Source organism: Choloepus didactylus, chromosome 20 (assembly GCF_015220235.1).
Source record: "Choloepus didactylus isolate mChoDid1 chromosome 20, mChoDid1.pri, whole genome shotgun sequence".
Lineage (NCBI taxonomy): Eukaryota > Metazoa > Chordata > Mammalia > Pilosa > Megalonychidae > Choloepus > Choloepus didactylus.
Window position 1 is genome coordinate 367642 of NC_051326.1, and position 21988 is coordinate 389629.

The following is a 21988-nucleotide window of genomic DNA, read 5'->3' on the forward strand; positions in this document are numbered from 1 at the left end:
AGCGGAGCGTGCGGAGAGGCTGGCGCCGAAAAAGGAAAAGATGGAGCTGGATGCTGAGGGAGGGAATGGGGGCGGCCTCGGACTTCTTGACCCTGACAGTGGGAAGGCCTCGGCGGGCAGGGTTGCTCATTTATTTTTGTAGCAACCTCCGCACAACACGGACGCTTGCCCAGAGTTGTTGCTTAGTAAATGTTGAGGTAATCAAACCATGGCGGAATTGCTTAGCTATCCGTTCCCTTCTCCCCTCCCTTCCGTCACGAATCAGTTACTGACCAGCTACTGCGTCAGGTGTTGTGGTGGGCACAGGAGTGAACCGCTTTAATTCGGCGCAGACTCCATCTCCGATTCCAGGGGGGGAGACAGATGAACAGAACATTTTAAGTGGAGCCAGGAGGTGCGTTTTCAAACGCTGGCCTGCCTCCTTACAAATTAGAAGACTTTAGGCGAGTCACTCCCTCTCCCTGGGCCTCAGCTTCCTCGCCTGTAAAACGGGGTAATGACGTGAGGCTGCTGTGGGGAGGAGTGAATGAATGACTGAGTGAATGAGTGAATGCAGATGCCCGGACCAGCGCGCGTCCGCCCTGCGGCCGCGCCGAGGCTGAGGAACCCGGTGGGTGCTCGGTGAGGGCTGGCTAGGTGGTCGCCCCAGAGAAGGTCTCTAGAAGTTGGGCTTTTTTTGCAAAACGGAGAATTCCCCAGAGCATCACAAGATGCCTTTACCAGCCACAGCCCCGAGGAGGCGCTAAAGGCTGTGGCATGTTGCAGACTCCTAGCGCCGGAAGGCACCCGTGCTTCTACAACGTCAGCCATTCCATGTGTACCCATCTCCATTATTTACTTAACACTGGTCTTTAAGTCAGCTCACCTTGAAAATTTACATATATTTATTTTTAAATACCAGCATAATTCGCCTGCCATTACCGCGAGTGTGGAGGAGGGACGGCGTCCCGCTGGCTGGTAATGAAAGGCCTGAATTTTTCCAAGGCCCCCTCTGACACCACCTCAGCGGAGAACGCACATGTACATGATTAAATTCTAACTATTAAAATGAAACTGTTCATCTGAGTGCCCCCTAAAAACTTGGTACATCCCCTGCTGGTGAAGATGCACCACCCAGGGGGAACATGGTGCTACTCCCAGTCTCTCTCTTTTGCTGAGGAAGAAACCGGATCGTGTTCTAATTTCACGCCGTCGCCCCGTCTGCACTGACCGAGCGACTCTCCCCGTCTTCTCCTCAGGCCTGCACGGACGCAACGCTCTCGCCCACCCCACGAGCCCCAGCGTCCAGCACTTACCAGCGGCCTTCAGTCGCTGTGCCTTCAGGGCCGCTGTTTTCTGCCTGGTAAGGTCTTTCCTTCACTCCCTGCTGTGTAAGCCCCCCTCCTTCAAGACCTAGAAATAGAAGTTAGTGAAGAGGGAATGATAATCTAATATGTACAGACATGATAATGAGAATGATCTTAATGGTATGGGAATGGTCACGTGTGACTATGGCTCGTTAATGGGATTTTAAGTATCAGTGATGCATTGAAGGTGAACATGTTTGTAAATGTTTAAAGGCATGTTGTAACCCACAGAATAGCACCACAAACCTAAATAAGCGTTAGCATGATATACTTATAAGGTATGACACTGGTGCAGAGGGTTAACAACAGAGTGGAATGGAAAAACTACCCATTACATATTAATGATTATATTTACTAGGAATACTTTACCAACACTACCCTAATACTAGGGATGAATAATTAGCAGCTGATAAGAGCTCTGGGATGTATTATGTTATGATAATGGTTTAACGTTGAGACTGATGATGATTGTACAACTAAGTGAAGATAATGTAAGAAACTGTTTATCTTGGGATAGAATACATATTAAGTGAAATTAGGAACATACTACTTAATAAATCAAGCCCTCAGCTTGAGGCTTGCTCTTGTGAAATATAGGGTTGTAAATAGGAGTCTGAGCCCTCCTGTAATTATGCCTAAGAGGCACCTCCAGGGAACCTCTTTGTTGCTCAGATGTGGCCTTTCTCTCTCTAAGCCCAACTCACAAATAAATTCATGACCATCCCCCCCCCCCATGGGGGACATGACTCCTGGGGGAATGAATCTCCCTGGCAACATGGGACATGACACCCAGGAATGAGCCTGGCCCTGGCAGCGAGGGATTGAAACGCCTATTTGACCAAAAGGGGGAAAAAGAAAGGTAACAAGCTGAGGCACAGTGGCTGAGAGATGCCAAATACAGTTGAGAGGCTACCCTGGAGGTTTCTTTTATACAAGCTCCAGCTAGACATCCCAAATGACCACAGTACACCATGCCCTTACCAAAAGTAGTCCCTAAATACCTAGGTCCCTACCTGAGATTCTATAAAAGATTCACTCACTAAGTTTTATCTCTCAGAAACTTAAATCCACCAGAGTGTTCCTATGACAGACAAGTCCTAAAACCCATAGGCAACAGCCTCTTTAGGATCAACAATCAGATGTAGCCCCCCTTCCCCATACTGTTGACACCCCTTCTCGATATGAACAAGTTAGGGTGCTCAGTGTCTAGACACCCCTGAAGATGGAGAAAGAGATTAAGTGAGAGGAAGGGGTAGCAACAAACGAATAAGATTTAACAAGGGTCTATGAATACTGAAACTTTATATAAATATATATATATTTAGATGCTGGGGTGTTGGAATAGCTGGAAGGAGGTAAATGACACGGCGGATCTGCAACCTATAACATCCTTTGAAATTTGCTCTATTGCTACTCATTGAATTGTGCTTTGAAGGTCTTCACGTCTCTGTGTATACCCTGTATTGCACAATAAGGAAAGAACTGAAACTGTGGAACTGTAACTGATAACAATTTTTGAAATTACCTCTATAACTGACTGCTTGTTGAGCTGTACAGAAAAAGTTAACATCTTTCTGTATGTATATTTTATAATAATGAAAATGTCTGAATTTGTGGAATTATGATCCATGACATTCTTTGAAATTTTTTCTCTAGTTAAATGGTACCTTGAAAGTATATATGCTGAAGTTCACAATAAAAATGCATTAAAGGCAAAAAAAATTAATATAAAAATGAAGGGTCGTAAAGTGATGTGGAGATGTCAAAAGCAGAATTTTGTAACAATAGGCAAAGATATTAAATATTTGTCAATAGATTATTGCTTACAAATACGTATGAAATAAGAATTGTTGCTGAAATGTCTATTAGATTGGCCTGTTTCCAGAATTTTTGTGCAACTCTTAAATTTGCTATAACTGGGGTCAAACAGAAAACAATTTGTAATGTAAATGGAAAAACACAGAAGAGAAGATCATGTATCAACTCTATGTTGTTAATGTATGTATAATCAGATAATTCGCAAATAAAGCTTTTGGTTTATGGTACCAAAAAAAAAAAAAAAATGCTACCAGCTGCCAGAATGGTAATTTTTCCTTGCTGATGCTGACAACAGTTTTCCAATCACTTTGACTAACAGTCTGACATAATGGTAAGATATACATGCAGTTTTGGGGATGCACTATGATACTCAGATATGGTATACACTATTACATTGATCAGTAGAGGAATAACCTCCCAAGAGGTGTTCTTTGGAGAGAAAGAGCAAGAGAACGATGAGCTTACGTGTGATGAGTTAGCACATACAGTGACGCTGCTTTTCATCTTCACATCTTCTTTGGTTCTGCGTAACTTTTCTGTAACTGCTACTGGAGATGAGGAAGTTGTCCTTGAATGCTGCCGAGCTGACAGATGATTTATTTCTGAGTAAGTTACTGGATCATATTGTCTCACTCATACCTATGTATAATCTCGTCTTTTCTGGTTATGGAGCTAACTGCTAACTGTGCCTACACTGCCACCCAATTTTTAAAGTAAATCCCATTAAAGCTGGATTCTCACCTTCTATTCTACTAGAATTCTTTGCAAGTAGGATTTAGCTTGGTAATGGTGTCTTGCTGATTGTCAGATGGGTTCTATTTGGCTGTTCACCTCCCATGCAGTACCCTACAAAGCATATTGGTTCCACCGAACTGGTTTCGCCCTTCCGACTCCCTCCCCTGTATTTTCTCCCTGAAATCTGACACCCCCAGGACGGCTCTGGCCGCGCCCTGTGCCCAGCACCCAGCAGAGGGCACCGATTCCTCCAGTGTCCATGAGGTGGCGCCAGTTGCACGGGACCCCAGGGAACAGGCCTCTGAATTTTGGGGTTCCCAGTCTCGTGGCAAGGTCCCGGGACGGTGGGTGCCAGCGGGATTGGGGTTTAAGGGTTCCACGAGGATCGGCCACTCCAGGTCTGGGACATGCGTGGTGCCCCACAGTTGCAGCTGAGTATCTCTGGTAAACCACGTGCCCAAACAAGCCAAACCCCACCCATTCACATTTTGGGATGCTTTAAGCAAATTTAAGCATGTACCTTTGCTGGTAGAAACATTTTTCTTTACAAAAAATGACAGTTAACATAAACCAGAGAGAGAGGGAGAGAGAGGGAGAAGGAGAGAGGGAGGGAGGGAGGGGAGGGAAATGTTTGGTGCGTGTGGAAAGAAATGCCGCCAAGAGACACGTGTATGCATGTGAAAAAGAGCAACGTGTGTCTGTGAAGCTTGTGTGTTGTGTGCATTTAGGATGCAGCTATGTGTGTAAGGAATAAATGTGCTTAGCATGTGCATAGACCTGTGAGGAGAGATGTGTGTGTCGGAGGAGAAAGGAATGTGTGTATGTGTGTGCATGGGGAAGAAATGCATGTGTGTGACTCTCGAGGATAATGCCAGGCAAAGAAACGGAGACCCCAGAAGCCGTGTCTAGCCCAGACCCCATGGCCTCTCGGATAACGCCTGTTTTTACTAAATGAGCTTGGAGCTTGGCAGCTCATTTTTTTAAATTGTATTTTTTTAAATTGTAGGATATAACATATATACATAGAAGTGATATCTTTCCAGTGAAATTTAATGAGTAGCTAGAGAACAAATTTCAAAGAATATTCTAGGTTACAGTTCCACAGTTTCAGTTACTTCCTTATTGTGCAATATAACATATATACAAAAAAGGTAATATCTTTCAAAGTATGCTTTAACAGTAGTTATATAGGAAATTTCCAAAGTTGTTATGACTTACAGTACAATAGTTTCAGTTATTTCCTTATTGTGGAATATAACATATACACAAAAATATGATAGCTTTCAAGTTACAATTTAACAAGTAGCTATAGAACAAATTTCAAAGAATGCTATGGGTTACAGTTCCACCATTTCAATTCTTTCCTACTAACTATCCTAATACTCTAGTAACTAAGAAAAATTAAATTATATAAAGATTCAGTATTCATAATCCTTTGATAAATTCCATCTTGTCTGTTGCTACCCCTTCCTCTAGTTTAATCACTTCCCCAATCTTAAGGGGATTTCTAGGCAGTGACCACCCTAAGTTGTTCATGTTAAAAAGGGGTGTCAACTTTATGAGAAAAGGGGACACATCTAGTTGATGTTCTTAAAGAGGCTATTGCCTCTGAGTTTTGGAACTTAGCTGGCATAGGAGTTCCCTGAGGGATTTAAGTTTCTGTAGAATAAACTTAGTGAGTGGAACATTTATAGAGTCTCAGATAGGGATTCAGGTGTTCTCTAAGGTTTTCGGGACTACTGTTGACTTGGGCTTATTATACTGTGGTCATTTGGCATATCTAGGTGAAGCTTGCACAGGAGTAACCTCCAGGACAGCTTCTTGACTCTGTTTGAATTCTCTTAGCCACTGAAACTTTATTTTATTGCCTTTCTTTTCCCCCTTTAGGTCAAAAAGGTATTCTCAATCCCTCGATGCCAGGGTCAGTCTCATTCACAGAATCTGTGTCATCTGTTGCCATCTGGAGGGTCCTGTCCCACATCGGGGGGAGGGTGATGAATTTATTTGCAGAGTTGGGCTTAGAGAGAGAAAGTCCACATTTGAGCAACAAAAGAGGTTCTCTGGAGGTGACTCCTAGGCATAATTACAGGTGGGCTCAGCCGCCCCTTTACAACCATGTTTCACCTGATCAAGCCTCAAGATCGGGGGCTTGACTTATAAAGTAGGGGGTTCCTAAGTTCACATAGCATATGTTATGTCCATGATAATCCATCCCTATCTCACATTATCATCACTTAGTTGTACAATCCTCATCACTCTCCATTTTAAACAATTTTCGTGACCCAAAACATCTCATAGCACTTGTCAGCCCTTAATTATTTGACTCCAGTATTTGTGTAGTACTAGTATGGTATTCCTATTAATTATAGTCCCTAGTATTCAATAGGAAGATTTTTCCCACATGCCCTTTTTTCTACTTTGCTAATGCTGCCCGAATGCAAAGCACCAGAGATGGATTGGCTTTTATAAAAGGGGGTTTATTTGGTTACACAGTTGCAGTCTTAAGGCCATAAAGTGTCCAAGGTAACACATCAGCAATCGGGTACCTTCACTGGAGGATGGCCAATGGTGTCCGGAAAACCTCTGTTAGCTGAGAAGGCACGTGGCTGGTGTCTGCTCCAAAGCTCTGGTTTCAAAATGGCTTTCTCCCAGGATGTTCCTCTCTAGGCTGCAGTTCCTCAAAAATGTCACTCTTAGTTGCACTTGGGGTATTTGTCCTCTCTTAGCTTCTCCAGAGCAAGAGTCTGCTTTTAATGGCTGTCTTCAAAATGTCTCTCATCTGCAGCTCCTGTGTTTTCTTCAAAGTGTCCCTCTTGGCTGTAGCATCTTACTCCTTCTGTCTGATCTTATACAATGCTCCAGTAATTTAATTCAGACCCACCCTGAATGGGCAGGCCAACACCTCCATGGAAATTATCCAATCAGAGTCATCACCCACAGTTGGGTGGGGCACAAAGAATTACAATCTAACACTGATAGTTCTGCCCACACAAGATTACATCAAAGATAATGGCATTTGGGGGGACATAATACATTCAAACTGGCACATTCCATCCCCTGGACCCCAAAATAACATTATCTTTCCATAGACAAAATACATTCATCCCATAACATTATCACAGAAACTTAAATCATTTTGGTAACAGTAGTTAAGTACAAGATCCCATCAAAATCAATTATAGGCATGGTCAGTCCTAAGGCATAATTTTCCTTTAGCTGTGGATCTGTGAACTTAGAACAAGTTATATGCTTCCAATATACAAAGAAGGGACGTTCATAGGATAAACATTCCCATTGCCATAAGGAGAAAGAGTAAGGAAAACAGGGTTAACAGGACCAAAACAGTTCCTAAAACCCACAAGACAAATTCCATTAAATTTCAAAGTCTGAGAGTCATTAACAGAACAATGTTGCATCCTTGGGGCTTGAGAGAGTGGGAGTCTAAGCCTTCCTAAGGGCCTTTTCAGCAGCCCTTTCCTCTCCAAACGCTGGGGTGAGTTCTCCAACATATCCACACATTGGGGAGACCACCTTCTTGGCCCCAGCCTCCTTAAACATAGGGGCAGCACCCGGATTCCCTTCCATCTCCAGGGCACATGCTCAACCCCTTCAGAACAGTGTGGTGGCAGCCAGGCTCTCCCCAATTCCCTGGGAATGTGCTCCACCCTCTTTGGGGCCTGGGGTGGCAGAACTCTTCCAGAGCATCAAGGCAGAAGGCCCACCCTCAACCTCCAGGGCAAACTCACCCTTTCCATGCATGTGGGCCACTCTGCTCTCCCAGCCCAAGGCCTCTTGACTCCAGACCTCAACCTCCATGGCTCTGTCTTCGAAGAAATTTTACTTCAATTTGTTCCTTGTCTTTCTCTTCCAGTCCCGACTGGCAACAGCTCTGTCTATAAAGATCTCAAAAAAATTCTTTTGGCTTCACATGAAGCACACAGGGGTCAGAGCCATCAGAAAATAGGACTTCCCACAAATTCTTTCTGCTTAACTCCTTTTCCAATCTTGGCTTGTACTGAAATGGCGGCTGGGTTCCATGTTTGGTTACATCCTCACGTTGGGCTGTAGCTTCTGGGATTCTACCCCCTGGAAGCTCATAATTTTCCAAGCCATCAGCTTCTGGTTTCTTTGAACCCAAGAGTTCAGTTCTAAGTTTATCTCTCACCGCTCGCATTTTATTATAAGCTGCAAGGAGAAGCCACATCCTCCATATGTAGTCCGGAGATCGCCTCAGCTAAGTATTCCAGGTTGTCGCTTTCAAATTCTTCCTTCCATCTGACACCAGGACTCAATTTTGCCAAATTCTCTGCCATTTTAAAACGAGGATCACCTTTCTTCCAGTTCGCAAGAACACATTCATCATTTCTGTTCAAGTCCTCGTCAGAAGTATCTTTAGAGTCCATATTTCCACAAACAGTCCCTTTAAAGCAGTTTAGGCCTTTTCTATAAAGCTCGTCACAATTCTTCCAGAATCTTCCCCTTATCCATTTAAAAAGCCGTTCCAATGTTTGATATTTGCAAACCCAGCAACACCAGCACCCCACTTCCAGTACCAAAATCTGTTCTAGTTTGCTAATGCTGCCAGAATGCAAAACACCAGAGATGGATTGGCTTTTATAAAAGGGGGTTTATTTGGTTACACAGTTACAGTCTTAAGGCCATAAAGTGTCCAAGGTAAGTCATCAACAATCAGGTACCTTCACTGGAGGATGGCCAATGGTGTCCGGAAAACCTCTGTTAGCTGAGAAGGCACGTGGCTGGCGTCTGCTCCAAAGTTCTGGTTTCACAATGGCTTTCTCCCAGGATGTTCCTCTCTAGGCTGCAGTTCCTCAAAAATGTCACTCTTAGTTGCACTTGGGGTATTTGTCCTCTCTTAGCTTCTCCAGAGCAAGAGTCTGCTTTTAATGGCTGTCTTCAAAATGTCTCTCATCTGCAGCTCCTGTGCTTTCTTCAAAGTGTCCCTCTTGGCTGTAGCATCTTGCTCCTTCTGTCTGATTTTATACAGTGCTCCAGTAATCAGAGTCATCACCCACAGTTGAGTGGGGTGCAAAGAATTACAATCCAATTAACACTGATAGGTCTGCCCACACAAGATTGCATCAAAGATAATGGCATTTGGGGGGACATAATACATTCAAACTGGCACACCCTTCTGTTGTCAACTCACTGTGCTATTGTCATACCTTAGAAGTATATCATGCAAGACCCTATCTATATTTGTGGTGAGCAGCTCATTTTTAAGTTTCAAGTTGGCCACCAAAGTTTTGGGTTTGACCCTATTTTTGCCAAAACTATTTTTTTAAAAAAGCAGGTTTATTGAGATATATTCACATATTGTATGATACATCCAAAGTGTATAACCAGTGGCTTTTAGTATAATCACAGAGATGCATTGCCAGTGTAATTTAAACCAGTTTGAATCAGCTCTTTAAAGAAAATCTCTTGAAATTACTTTTCAACTTTTGGTTCAAGTTCAAATAAAGACATTAAATAAGTAGTTCAGGTTCAGTTACAGGAAAAACAAATCTAATCATTTGTGTGTAAATTGATTAATTAGTAGCAAGGAGATGACTTATCAAGCAAGAAAATAATATGATTTTTTCATTGAATCACATTTCTTTTCTAATTAATTCTTAATTGTTAGGAGTCTATGTATTTCTCAACTTCATTATAGATCTTCAAAACCAGGATTAAATGGTTTTCCCCAAAGTTTTTGTAGTAACTAGCTAAGGTGTGGGACAGCTTCCTAGGAATTTTTCCTTAGCAATAACATAATTTCTTTTATTTTTCTGTTGAGCCAAATTACATTTTTCTGTCTTGATGAAAGAGATTTCATTTTTAATATTGGACCAGCTGCCTTTTTTTTATGGCTAATGAATAAAACTAAGAGTGGTTTTTATATTTTTAAAAGGTGACATTTAAAATGGTTGTATAAGTACTTATTTAATAGCTTTATTTTGCCTATTGGCTGGCAAAGCCTAAAATGTTTACTTTTAGTCCTTTTTTTTTATTTTGAAATAAATTCAAAGTTATAGGAACAGTTGCAAAAACAATACTAACCCCATACACAGAATTCCATCATACCCTGACCCCCCTCCCCCGATAGCCCAATCCACCAACTTTAACATGCTGTCACATCGCTATTTCTTTCCCTCCCTCCCTCCCTCCCTATCTATCATCCATCATCTATTGCTCTGTCTTCTGAACATATGAGAGCTAGCTGCACACATCCTTGAACAAACACTATAATTCACATATACACTTCCCATGAATAAGCATATTCTTTTATGCAATCCCATTAAGTGCAGCTAAGAAGTATAAGAGATTCAACAATGATACAAAGCTTACATTCTATATTTCCTTTTCCTATGTCTCAGCTGTGTCCCTTTGAGCCTCCTGTCCTCCATCTTCCAATCCCATCCAGGTTCATCCTTGACATTCAATTGTCATCTATTTAGACTGTCTTTTTTTTTTTTTCAATTGTGGAAACATATATACAGCCTAAATCTTCCCATTCCACCCCCTCCCTAGCCTTCCATTAGTGGGATTAATCACATTTAGAATGTTGTAATGCTCTTTCCCACCATCCATTACTAGAAATTTCCTTTCACCTAAACAGCAACCCTACACTCATTTCTTAACTCCTCATTGCCCCTTCCCCCGTTTCTCTTAACCCATACTTTACTTTTCATCTCTATGGTTATATTCTCTGATAATTTCTTTGTGTTTACTGTGGGGCTTAAAATTAACCTCTTAAATCCATAACAATCTTGCTTTTCTTTGATACCACCTTCATTTCAATAGGACACATAAACTATGTTACTATACTCCTCCATTCCCCCACCTTTATATAGTTGTCTAAAATTACATATTTTACATTGAGTTCAAAACCACTGATTTGTCCTTAGAGTTTGTGTATTTTATATCATGTAGGAAGTAAATAGTGGAGTTACAGTTCAAAAATTATTGACTTCTATTTGTATTCCATTGTGGTTGGAGAATGTGCTTTGAGTATATTCAATTTTTTTTTTTTAATTTATTGAGGCTTGTTTTATGTCCCATCTTATGGTCCCTTCTGGAGAAAGATCTGTGATCACTAGAGAAAAATGAGTGTCCTGGTGATTTGGGATGTAAGGTACTATATGTGTCTGTTAAAATTCTCTATATCTCTTTCTCCTTTCTTTGTTTCTGTGTTGGTAGGGCTCCCTTTAGAATCTGAAGAAGGGCAGGTCTTTTATTGGCAAAGTCTCTCAGCATTTGTTTGTCTGTGAAAAATTTAAGCTCTCCCTCAAATTTGAAGGAGAGTTTTGCTGGATAAAGTATTCTTGGTTGGAAATTTTTCTCTCTCAGAATTTTAAATATGTCATACCACTGCCTTCTCGCCTCCTTGGTGGCCGCTGAGTAGTCACTACTTAGTCTTATGTTGTTTCCTTCGTATGTGGTGAATTGCTTTTCTCTTGCTACTTTCAGAACTTGCTCCTTCTCTTCAGTATTTGAGAGTCTGATCAGAATATGTCTCGGAGTGGGTTTATTTGGATTTATTCTATTTGGAGTTCGCTGGGCATTTATGCTTTGTGTATTTATGTTGTGTAGAAGGTTGGGGAAGTTTTCCCCAACAATTTCTTTGAATACTCTTTCTAGACCTTTACCCTTCTCTTCCCCTTCTGGGACACCAATGAGTCTTAAGTTTGGACATTTTATTTTATCTATCGTATCCCTGAGATCCATTTAGATTTTTTCGATTTTTTTCTCCATTCTTTCTTTTGTTCTTTCATTTTCTGTTCTGTGGACCTCTAGGACATTGAGACGCTGTTCAACTTCCTCTAATCTTGTATTGTGAATATCCAGAGTTTTTAATTTGGCCAATAGTTTCTTTTATTTCCATAAGATCTTCTATTTTTTTATTTACTCTTGCAATGTCTTCTTTATGCTTTTTGAGGGTCTTCTTTACGTCGCTTATATCCTGGGCCATGGTCTTCTTGGTGTCCTTTAAATTCTTTGCCATATTTTTATTCCTCGATTGTAGTTTTTTTATTAATTCTGCCAAGTACTGAGTCTCTTCTAATATCTTGATTTGTTTGTTTGGAGTTGGATTCTCCATATCGTCTGGTTTTATCATATGCATTAAGATTTTCTGTTGTTTTTGGCCTCTTGGCATTTGCTTTGCTTTCAATGGTTTCAATTGGTTTCTTTCAAGTTATAAAAAAAAAAGATACTGATCTAATTTTTCAGAAACACAGTTTGGTGGTGTACACTTTCTCTAACTAACCAGCAGATGGCGTCTGTGAGTCACCTATACCCCTCAAGTCAGTTCTCAACCTTGTTCCCACAGTGTGTGGGGAAATGATTCTTGTGCGGTTCAGTTGGAGAACTCAGTTTGGGTGTGTTGCTGGAGCTATCTGCCCTGAGTGTGGGGTGTGTGTACAGGAACTCAGTTTGGGTGTGTTGCTGGAGCCACCCACCCTGAGTGTGGGGTGTGTGTACAGGTGGCCAGGGAGGAAGGGCAGCTTTAATTTTCAAATCCTCCAGGTTTCTGGAGATTCAAAGCCGCCGCAAGAGTCTAAGCCTTCTTGTCAGTTCAGCCCCAGACCCTCTCTCTCACTGTCCCACAAACCACTGGACTTGGCGTAGCATTCCTGGGTTCTCCGAGCGCCGCCCCCCCCCCCCAGCCACAATCCTCCAGGACCTCTGCCGAGGGAATGCCGTGCTACCTCACCTGTGCACGCCGTCCCTCAAGGGAAGCCCTGAGCCGCTGGGCCGTGCAGTGGAGCTCTCAGACTGATGCAAAGATGGCCGAACGGGGCGTCTCAACACCCCCCTCCTCACACAGTTCCTCCTTCCCAGCTCCAGGACAACTGGCGCGGCTCTGGGCTGTGGGCACGGCCCTGGGCAGGAGTTTATCCAGCCCTCCTGGGAGCCAGCTGTGAGCCACAGAGTTTCCTTCTGCTTCCGGCTCTCCCCTCCATTCCCCCGGCCCCAAGGGTATCTGCAGCGGACCATCCTCCAGGCCAGACACCGAGAGGCCGGCCCAGCCCCTCTTGCTGTGTTTTACTGCGTGGTTCCCACTCCCACAACTGCAGCCACTCCTGGGTTTTTCCCTTTTTTTTTTTTTTTTAAAAGAGCCAGTCTGTCTCCAAACGCCAAGCCCTGGCTTCCCCAGACCGCCGTGCGGCTGTGGGTCTTCCAGCCAGCTTACTCACTCTTTTCAGAATGCAGACTCCCAGTTTCTCCAAGTATACAGCCCCTGTGATACTAGCAGACCTCATCCAGCTGGCACATCGCTGTAACCAGTATTCTGGGTCACTGTCTGGTTTTTATCTAGTATTTTTCATGGAGGTGTTTTTTTGCCCTGTCTCACCTAGCTGCCATCTTAGTTTCCCCTACTTTTAGTCCTTTAAGAAAAAGTTTTCTGACCCCTGTTCTGTAGGATTTCATTTGCGTGGTAAAATGTAAGCTGTTAGTCAAATGCAAAGGAAAGCCCAGGTCAAGATGGCAGGATGAGAAGCTTCAGGGCTCTGGCCCCACAGAAGCTTTGAACAATCAGCAATAATTGGCAGAAACATCTTAGTCAAGGCTCTAGAAAACGGTTAAAGGACTATAGTCACAGCAAGCCCGAATCAGGATAAAGGGCTACTTAAAAGCAGGAGGGTCTCTTAGGCCCTGGCTGCCCCTGTCCCCCCCATGCAGCATGGAGCCGCCCTGCTCCCGCTGGGCCCCTGGTCCCAGTTCCCGAGGAGCTGAGTGACCCTCATGCAAGCCCTGGGAGGGCCTCAGGCCACGGGGAGCAGCAAGGCCATGCTGCCTGGGGAAGGGACTGCCGGGTTTAGGACATGCAGTGCAGTGCCCGGGACTGTGAGGAAACCATTTCCTAGGGAAGAGGGGACATTCGTATCTGAGCCCGGGAAGCCCTAGGGCCATGTGCACAAGACGTGTGCACAGAAGACCAGGGAGGCTCCTGGGAGCTGTTCTCTAAACCCTTCATGTGGGCAAGCCCTGAAAAAGAGACTTGCACAGATCAATCTGCAAAGACTGGGAAGGCGTTTTCTTTTCGTCCTCCTCCTTTTTTGGGGGTTGGGGTGGGGTGGGTTAGCTCCTGTCAATCAAGGAAGCTCTGTCGTAACAGTAGCTGGACACAAGCTTAAGGAGTAGAAGCCTCACATCTGAAGTCCAGTGTAAATATGCTCAAGGAGCTAAAGGAAGACCTCGATAAAAACTAAAGGAAATCAAGAAAACAATAGATGAACATGAAGAGAAAATCAGTAGAAATGATGAAAAGGAGCCAATCAGAAATTAAAGGAGATCCACATAACATTGGAGCTGGCAGAAGAAAGAATCAGTGAACTTGAAGAGAAGACAATTGAAATCATGGAGTTTCAGTATGGGGTTTGCATTATTTTTGCAACTGTCCTGTAAGTTTGAAATTACTTCAAAATAAAAGTTAAAAATACAAAATTAAAAAAAAAAAGGTAAGGGCAAAAAAATGTAAGGGCATTTCTTACCGTGATTAATGGTTCAGCAATTGCAGTAACTAATCCAAACCATAGAACGGAGACATTCGTTAATGTTAATTCAACATAGTTGTCTTGTACACGTTTTTCCTGGAGCAGTTGGAATTGGATGTTGGCTGCTCTAGTCCATGAGGGTCAGAATTTCCGTCTCTTTTGTTCATTGATGAATCCCCAATCCAAGAAGAGTGCCTGGTATATAATATATGCTTGGTTAGTAGGTAGTGAATGAACAGCACAGGCATAGCCTAAATGGACAATATCCTCCTTTGTATCAATTCTGGAATATAAATATTCTGGTGGTATCAGTGATCATTTCACATTCCTTTTCAAACAGCTTCTTGATGAATCAAGTTTCTACTCTTCAGTCTAAAACTCGGGTCTGTCCTTGCACAGCCTTGCTCTGGCTTTCTATTCCAGTCTGATTTTACACTACTTGCTTTGAGCACTGTAGCGTCACTTTACTTGATGACTTGCAAATCTCTGAACTGCTCTCTCCTGCATCTCAGCTGGGCTCTACTGCTTCTCTCCATCCAGAATGCCATCCTCCCCCCAGTTACCTCACTACAGAAGTCTTACCCATCCTTCAAGAGACAGTTTAAAGATAACCTCTTCCAAGAAACCTTCTGCAGATTCCTAATAGGAATGGATCCTATCGCTTGCAGAGTTACAGTAACTATATATTTAAACAAAAATTGGTGATACATGGTCTGACAAAGGGGTTTTGTCAGAAAAATGCCTTACATGGATAAAAATCAAATCACATTTCATTATATATCTAACAGAAATACGTGAAAATGAATCTATTGTTTGAAAAAGCTGAGACATGCTCACTGCAGGGGCTTAGGTCATTTTCATTCATATATTCAATCATTTAACAAATATTCATGGAGCACCCACTTTTTGCCAGGTGTAGGGGATATAAAGATGGATGAGACCTGGTCCCTGCCCTTGGAGAGCTCACGGCCAAGTATGGGACACTGATAAATAAACAGAAAGACACATAATCATATGAGAAGTTTCGTGTTAGAAGTGGTGCAGCCCCACACTCTGCTTGCATTATCTGTGCAAATTTTCACTGCCCACCAGACCATGTCTATTGGGGAGTTTCTATCTCCTGCCACATATACGAGAAGATGCACAATAAACATTTATTGAGTGAATGACTCTCCATAAATTGGTTGTATTAAACAACAGATATTGAGCTATTCATTCAAATAATCAATTAAGGTTTCTGTATCATTTTAAATTCTGTTTTTCAATATGATATAGAAACCTTAATTGATTATGTAAAGTGTAGTTTAAGTGTATGGTTGAGTCTGGGCTTTGGAGTCAAGACCTCTGGGTTCAAACTCTGGCTCCACCCTTCAGTAGCTGTGTGCTCTAATCCTGATTTCCCATTGGAAAATGGGGGGTGGAAATTTCTACCTCACAGGTGTGGATTAAATAAAATGAGATAATGGGTGTAAATTTGCTACATCCATGTCTCACAGACACAAGTACTCAATGCACAGCACCCCTTGCTGTTGGAGGGGGCATCATTTAAGGGCTGCCTGAGACCCCAAGCTCTTCTCCAGCTGCCCTACACTGGCTTCCAAATCCCAGCGTTCCCTTGAGTCTTGAAGGATTTTGGAATTTCAGGAATCAGCTTAAAATGCAGGCACCTCTGGAAGGGGTGGTAAGAATTTTTCCACTTATACTTTGGTTGGGGAAAATTGGTGATAAGATCTCTAGAGTAGGACCCTGGGGAAATGGGGTCCCAGGACTGTCGCTCATTGGAGGGGAGGACGCTGAGGACGTGGAGCAGAAGACAAGGAGGGAGGTGCACACCTAAGTCAACTCCCAGCTAACCCGGGGGCCGAACCTCCTTTCCTAAACACTGCTTATGAAAACCTCTTGCTCAGCTGTCCCAGGTTACTTAGAGCTGAGAAGATTAAGTGCCCACACCCAAAAATAAATTCCTGGTGCATTAAAGACCAACATGTGAAAAGTAAAACTTTAATACTTTAAAAGAAAATATACAATTTTTTTATGACCTGAGGGTAGGAAAGTGTTCTAGTTTGCTAATGCTGCCAGAATGCAAAACACCACAAATGGATTGGCTTTTATAAAAGGGGTTTTTTTTGGTTACACAGTTACAGTCTTAATGCCATAAAGTGTCCAAGGTAACACATCAGCAATCGGGTACCTTCACTGGAGGATGGCCAATGGTGTCCGGAAAACCTCTGTTAGCTGGGAAGGCATGTGGCTGGCGTCTGCTCCAAAGCTCTGGTTTCAAAATAGTTTTCTCCCAGGATATTCCTCTCTAGGCTGTAGTTCCTCAAAAATGTCACTCTTAGTTGCTCTTGGATGTTTTTCCTCTCACAGCTTCTCCGGAGCAAAAGTCTGCTTTCAACGGCTGTCTTCGAACTGTCCCATCATCTGCAGCTCCTGTGCATTCTTCAAAGTATCTCTCTTGGCTGTAGCTCCTCTTTGAAATGTCACTCACAGCTGCACTGAGTTCCCACTGCCCCTCAGCTCATTTATATGGCTCCACTGATCAAGGCCCACCCAATGGGCAGGCCAACACTCCATGGAAATTATCCAATCAGAGGCATCACCCACAGTTGGGTGGGGCACATCTCCACAGAAATACTCAAAGAATTACAATCTAATCAACACTGATAATGTAGGCCCACACAAGATTACATCAAAGAATGGCGTTTGGGGGACACAATATATTCAAACTGGCACAAGAAGTTTATCTGAAACAAAGTACAAAGGCACAGACCATAAGGGTGATAAATTTAATTGATGTAAATCCTAATTTAACAAAATGGTTCTGTTTCTGGAGTGAAATGATAACCCACAATCTAGAAGAAGATATTTGGAATACGTGTAACTGACAGAGGCTTTCTGCCCAGAAGGTTTGGGCTCTTCTTACCAACAAGCAAAAGGCACAGGCAGAGAGCAGAAAACCGGGCAGGGAAAGCCAACAGGCCATACAGAGCAGAGGACACGCGTGCCCAGGGGGAGTGTGCGGGGCTGCCCAGCCTCACCGGTAGCAGCACAGCATGGACGAAAGTTTAAAAGTATTATTTCCCACATTCTGGCAAACATTTTAAAGTCTGATACTTCCAAGCACTAGGTAAGACATGTCCACCCGTGGACAGTGGGGTGTAAACTGGTGCAGCCAATGCGGAGACTGTCAGGTAACATCGACGATGCACAAACTTTATGACCAGAACTACCACTTATTGGGCTATACCCTAAAAACACAAAGACAGTTTCCAGAATGTCCACTGCTGTCTTGTTTCTAAGTGTGAAAAACTGGATCAACTCAAATGCCCATCAACAGAAGATGTAGATGTATAAAAGGTGGCATATTCACCAATGGAATATGATTCAGCAGTTAAAATGAATGCTGGAGCCGTGAGTGTGATCAGATGGGTCTCAGAATCCTGAGTAGTAAAACAATACAAAACAAAGGGACCAGGCTGTGGAATGAAATATCGATTATGGTAACACAGAAAGCTGTAAAACTAGCACAACACTATATATATAGTTTATGAATACATGCAATTTTAGTCATAGTGTAAAAAAGTGGAAGGGCATTTTGGAAGTGTTTGGGGGCAGGGGCAGGAGGGGAGACTGGGGTCCCGGCCAGGACCGGGGGCTTTCACTCTATTGGGACATTTATTTTTTATCTCTGCATCATGGATGGTAAGATGCTCGGACTGGCCATTCCGGGGCACTTGGGGGCTCATTATGATATTCTCCCTCGTTTAGTGAGTGTTTTAAATATTTTATATTAATATAAAAAGGAAAATGATAGTGCAGGCCGTGGGAGCACGGGGTATCTGCAGAGCTTCATCCAAGCAGCACAGGGAGAGCCTGCTGTGCGCCCTGCACTTGCCTGGGCTGCACCTCCCTTTCCCGGCAGCTCCGTGAACTGTGACGTCTCGCCGTTTTCCAGGACACTGTGGGACGAGCCCACGGCGTCGCTTGGGTCACTGGCGAGAGTGGCAGCGAGAGCACCGGGCCGGCTCCGTGGCTCCAGTACTGGCACTAGTTCCAGAAAACGCAGTAGCCTATCTTTTGCTGAAAGGAAAGAAATCTGGGGTCATCTCTGCCCCAGCCGCCCGGGAGGTCTGTCCTTATTTGGGGTTCTCGTGGGTTCGTTCATCCGTCCATTCACTCATCCTTCTAAGGGACAGGAAAAACAAACCGAGTCCCACCCGCAGGTGCCCCTCGTTCCAGAATCTCCCCCCACTCTGCCGGCCTCGTGCAGGCTCCTTCGTGGGCCGCTCGCCGACCCCGGGCTCGGGGGACTGTGGCCGGGAGGCTCCTGCCTCCTTGCCACCTGCCGCGTCCCGCCGGGCGCGCGTCCCCAGCGGAGCCAGGTCAGGGCTCTTGGAGCCCCTCACCGCCTTGCGTCCAGAGCCGCCCCCGCAAAGCCGCCTGTGGCGCCGACACCCGGCCGGACTCCTCAGGGGCCAGGCGGTGCTCGGGCCGAGGCACGCGCCTTCACCGGGCAGGGACCCGGGCACCGGGGCCCGGCGGAGTGAGAGCGGGGCGCCGGGCACGCGGCGGCCTTCGACGGCTCCCACGGACGGGCTCTGTCTCCGCCCGCTCCACTCCCGCGGGCCCCTGGTCTTCCCCGGACCCGACGCCGCCCAGGGGCTGCGCCCAGCGCTGCGCAAAGCCCCCTCCTCCCGGCCCGGCCCCCGCCCCAACCCCCTCCTTAGCCCGGCCTGGCCCGCGGCCGCTCGCAAGACCCGGAGCCGCGGACGCTCGGGCGGCCCGCGTCAGGGGTCGAGTCCGGCCTGGCTCCGGGGACTCCGGGCTTTGCCGCGCGCCCCCGGCCCGGCCCTAACTGGGGTCGCTGGTGTGACCCGCCGGCGGCCAGTAGGGCAGGCCCGGGCGACGGCAGCGGTGGCCCCGGTGGCGCCGGAGAGGGGCGGCCCCCACGGGAGGACAAAGGGGGCCCGAGGTGAGAGCGGCCCCGGGACCCGCTGCCCTGGCGGCTGCGCGCGGCGCCGGCGTCCGAGCCCCGGGTGCGCGCGGGGAGGACAGGCCCGGCTGGAGGGCGCAGCTGCAGGAGGCTTCGGCTCCCGGCCCCGCCGCCCCGAGGTGCGGGATCGGCCCCGACCGGCACGTGCGAGCCCCGGAGCTGCGGCCCCGCGTGCGCGCGGCGGGAGCGAGGGGCGCGGGCCGGTCCCGAGGCGGCGGGAGAGGCTGGAGCGGCGGCGGCGGCGGAGGTAACCGTGTTTCGGGAGCGCGTCAGACGCGGCGCTCGGGACCCGGGAGAACGTGGGGCGTCTGCCCAGAACCCCGACGGCTCCGGCGTTCGGACGGGCCGTTCCGGAGAGGCAGCAGCTTGGTAACTGGATCCCGGCTTTGGGTCCTGGGAACAAAGGCTGCTTCCCGAAGCCCAAGGTGTGTGTGCGCGTGTGTGAGTGTGCGCGCGCGTGTGGCCGTCGCCAGGGCGCCAGGCGGCTCGAGGCCGGGGACGCGCCATTCGGGGAGAGGTTGCTGGGCCGTTTTGCTGTCAACCCTTTTGATCCCTGGCCAATTGGCGGGTGAAACAGAGGAACTGCGTGATTCGTACACTGAAGCTTTTTTTAATAAACTTTTATTATAGAATAAAGTGCTACATCAGGGCTTGAAAGGTCTTTATTATTATTATTATTATCCCTTAAAAAATAAATGCGTAAATTAGCTCGAATATTTTAATCTCTTCGTTTAACACCGAGTGTTAGGCACGGAAAGAGGTGGAGGGCGGGGCGTAATCTGTGCATCATCTTCCATAAACATTGTGTTAGTGGACCCTTGTGTGCAGCTCTTTGTAAGAAAATGTTATTGGGAATTTTAAAGGCTGATTAAAATTCTACCTCTATCTTCTTAGGGTTTCTTAAATCTCCCAGCAGATTTGAGGAACAGTTTATCACCGAACTGTCTCTTAAATAGCACTGTTTTGGGGCTAACTCAAGAAAGTAAAATTTCTAGGAAATAAAAGCCAGATTTAAAATTTGAAACCATCACATTACACACAGGTGAGGAGATGTTTCTACAAGTGCCTCCAGGCCGTGCTGCTGCGGACATTTTCCGCTCCCAGCAGCGGTGGACTGTCCACCCTGGGGCCATTCGGAGCTGAATTCCCTCCGGAGCGAGGAGAGCGCGCAGGCTGAGGCGGAAGTGCCACCGGCCTTTCTGGTTATTGCAGAAGGTTTAAGTAATTTATTTGTGGTTCAAAATTTAATTAGTGAAAGTAGCCAGTTTGTACAATATTTGTAATTTCTTACAGGGTGGGTTATTTGAAGCTCTAATTTAAGTGTCTGTATTTTTATCTTGCCATTTTTAATAGGGGAGTTTGTGATCTCTTATAGCCTGTCTGAAGCTTCTATGCGCAGTATAAGAAGTGAGTTGCTCTTTCCTTCACTTGGTAATTCATGGAACTTCTGTGGTTGTAGATTCGTTCTAGAACTACCATTTTACTTGCCACTAGAAACTCCCTTTGTAAGAATACAGCGTCCAGTGTGGGGAATTATTAGAGATTCTAGAGTGTTCCGAGGCAGTGTCAAAACTAAGCTAATGAAAGGGAATCAGAATAACAAGGAAAAGACAGACTGTAACATAGGCAGGGGGCAAGCCCCCTGGCCCCCTCCCAGGGTGAGACTCAGCCCCAGGGGCGGAGGGCACCACGGCAGTCAGTGTAGAGTTGGAAACATTTGAAGTACATGGCATGGGGCTCTTTGCACAGTGAGTAGTGGAAGGGGCTTACTTTGAATAACTCACTTTTTCCTGTCTAGCAGGCTACAGTGGTTCTGTTCCAGGTGTGGGAATGCAGCCTCTAGGGTTTTGTGGGCAGATCTGACCACCAGGGCTGACCATTCTGGGGGGTCTGGGGCTTTCTAGTCCCTTCCTGGAGATTCCGGGCAGTTAGTCCTCAAGTCAGCACATGCACTGCCCAATGGGTTCTCCTGGTTTTTCAGTTTGGTTTCTGGATATACAGCTAAATGTATGTACTTTCCAGCTAACTGTGCTTAAAAAAGCAGAGCAAGGGAAGGCTACTGTAGAGGTAATATATGTTTATGATACAAAGTTTAAGAACATACAGGAAAGTTTGAGAAAAGAAAGCACCCAGAAGTCCATGATCCAGATAGAATTACTGTGAACACTTTGATGAGTTATTTTCCTGGTGTAAAAACTAAATAGTATATGCTTCTAAAGTTGGTCAGAATTATGTATTATGACATTATGTAGGTCACTTTGTTTCTTTTTTCATGTAATAGGTATGTTTTGACTATTGCTTATCATTTCTTTGATAATGTCATCATAATTAACTTTTGTATTCTATTGTGTGGATAAATTGTAAGTTGTTTTTTTCTCTAGCAGATACATGGGATTTTTCTACGTTTTCTACTTTTGATGTTCTTTTCATTTTGCTAAAACATCACTGACTGATGGCGATACACATTTCTGAAAACTTAATGGTCTTAGGAAGTGGTAAAAAGCCTTTTAACTTCAGGGATATGAAGTCAGGGAGGTGAGGGCTTGCCTCGTTCCTCTTAATCTCAGTGGGATATAATCTAGCTCACTCCG

General features: G+C 45.1%; 1 protein-coding gene across 1 annotated transcript in view; it reads left to right on the plus strand.

Annotated features, from left to right (window-relative positions):
* The first annotated feature begins 558 nt into the window (after positions 1-558).
* GREB1 (growth regulating estrogen receptor binding 1) overlaps positions 559-21988 on the plus strand; it is a 173053-nt gene continuing 151623 nt past the window's right edge. The window contains exons 1-2 of the mRNA XM_037812669.1: positions 559-610; positions 1239-1342. The gene's annotated coding sequence lies outside the window, so the exon portion shown is untranslated. The remainder of the gene's footprint in view (positions 611-1238; positions 1343-21988) is intronic.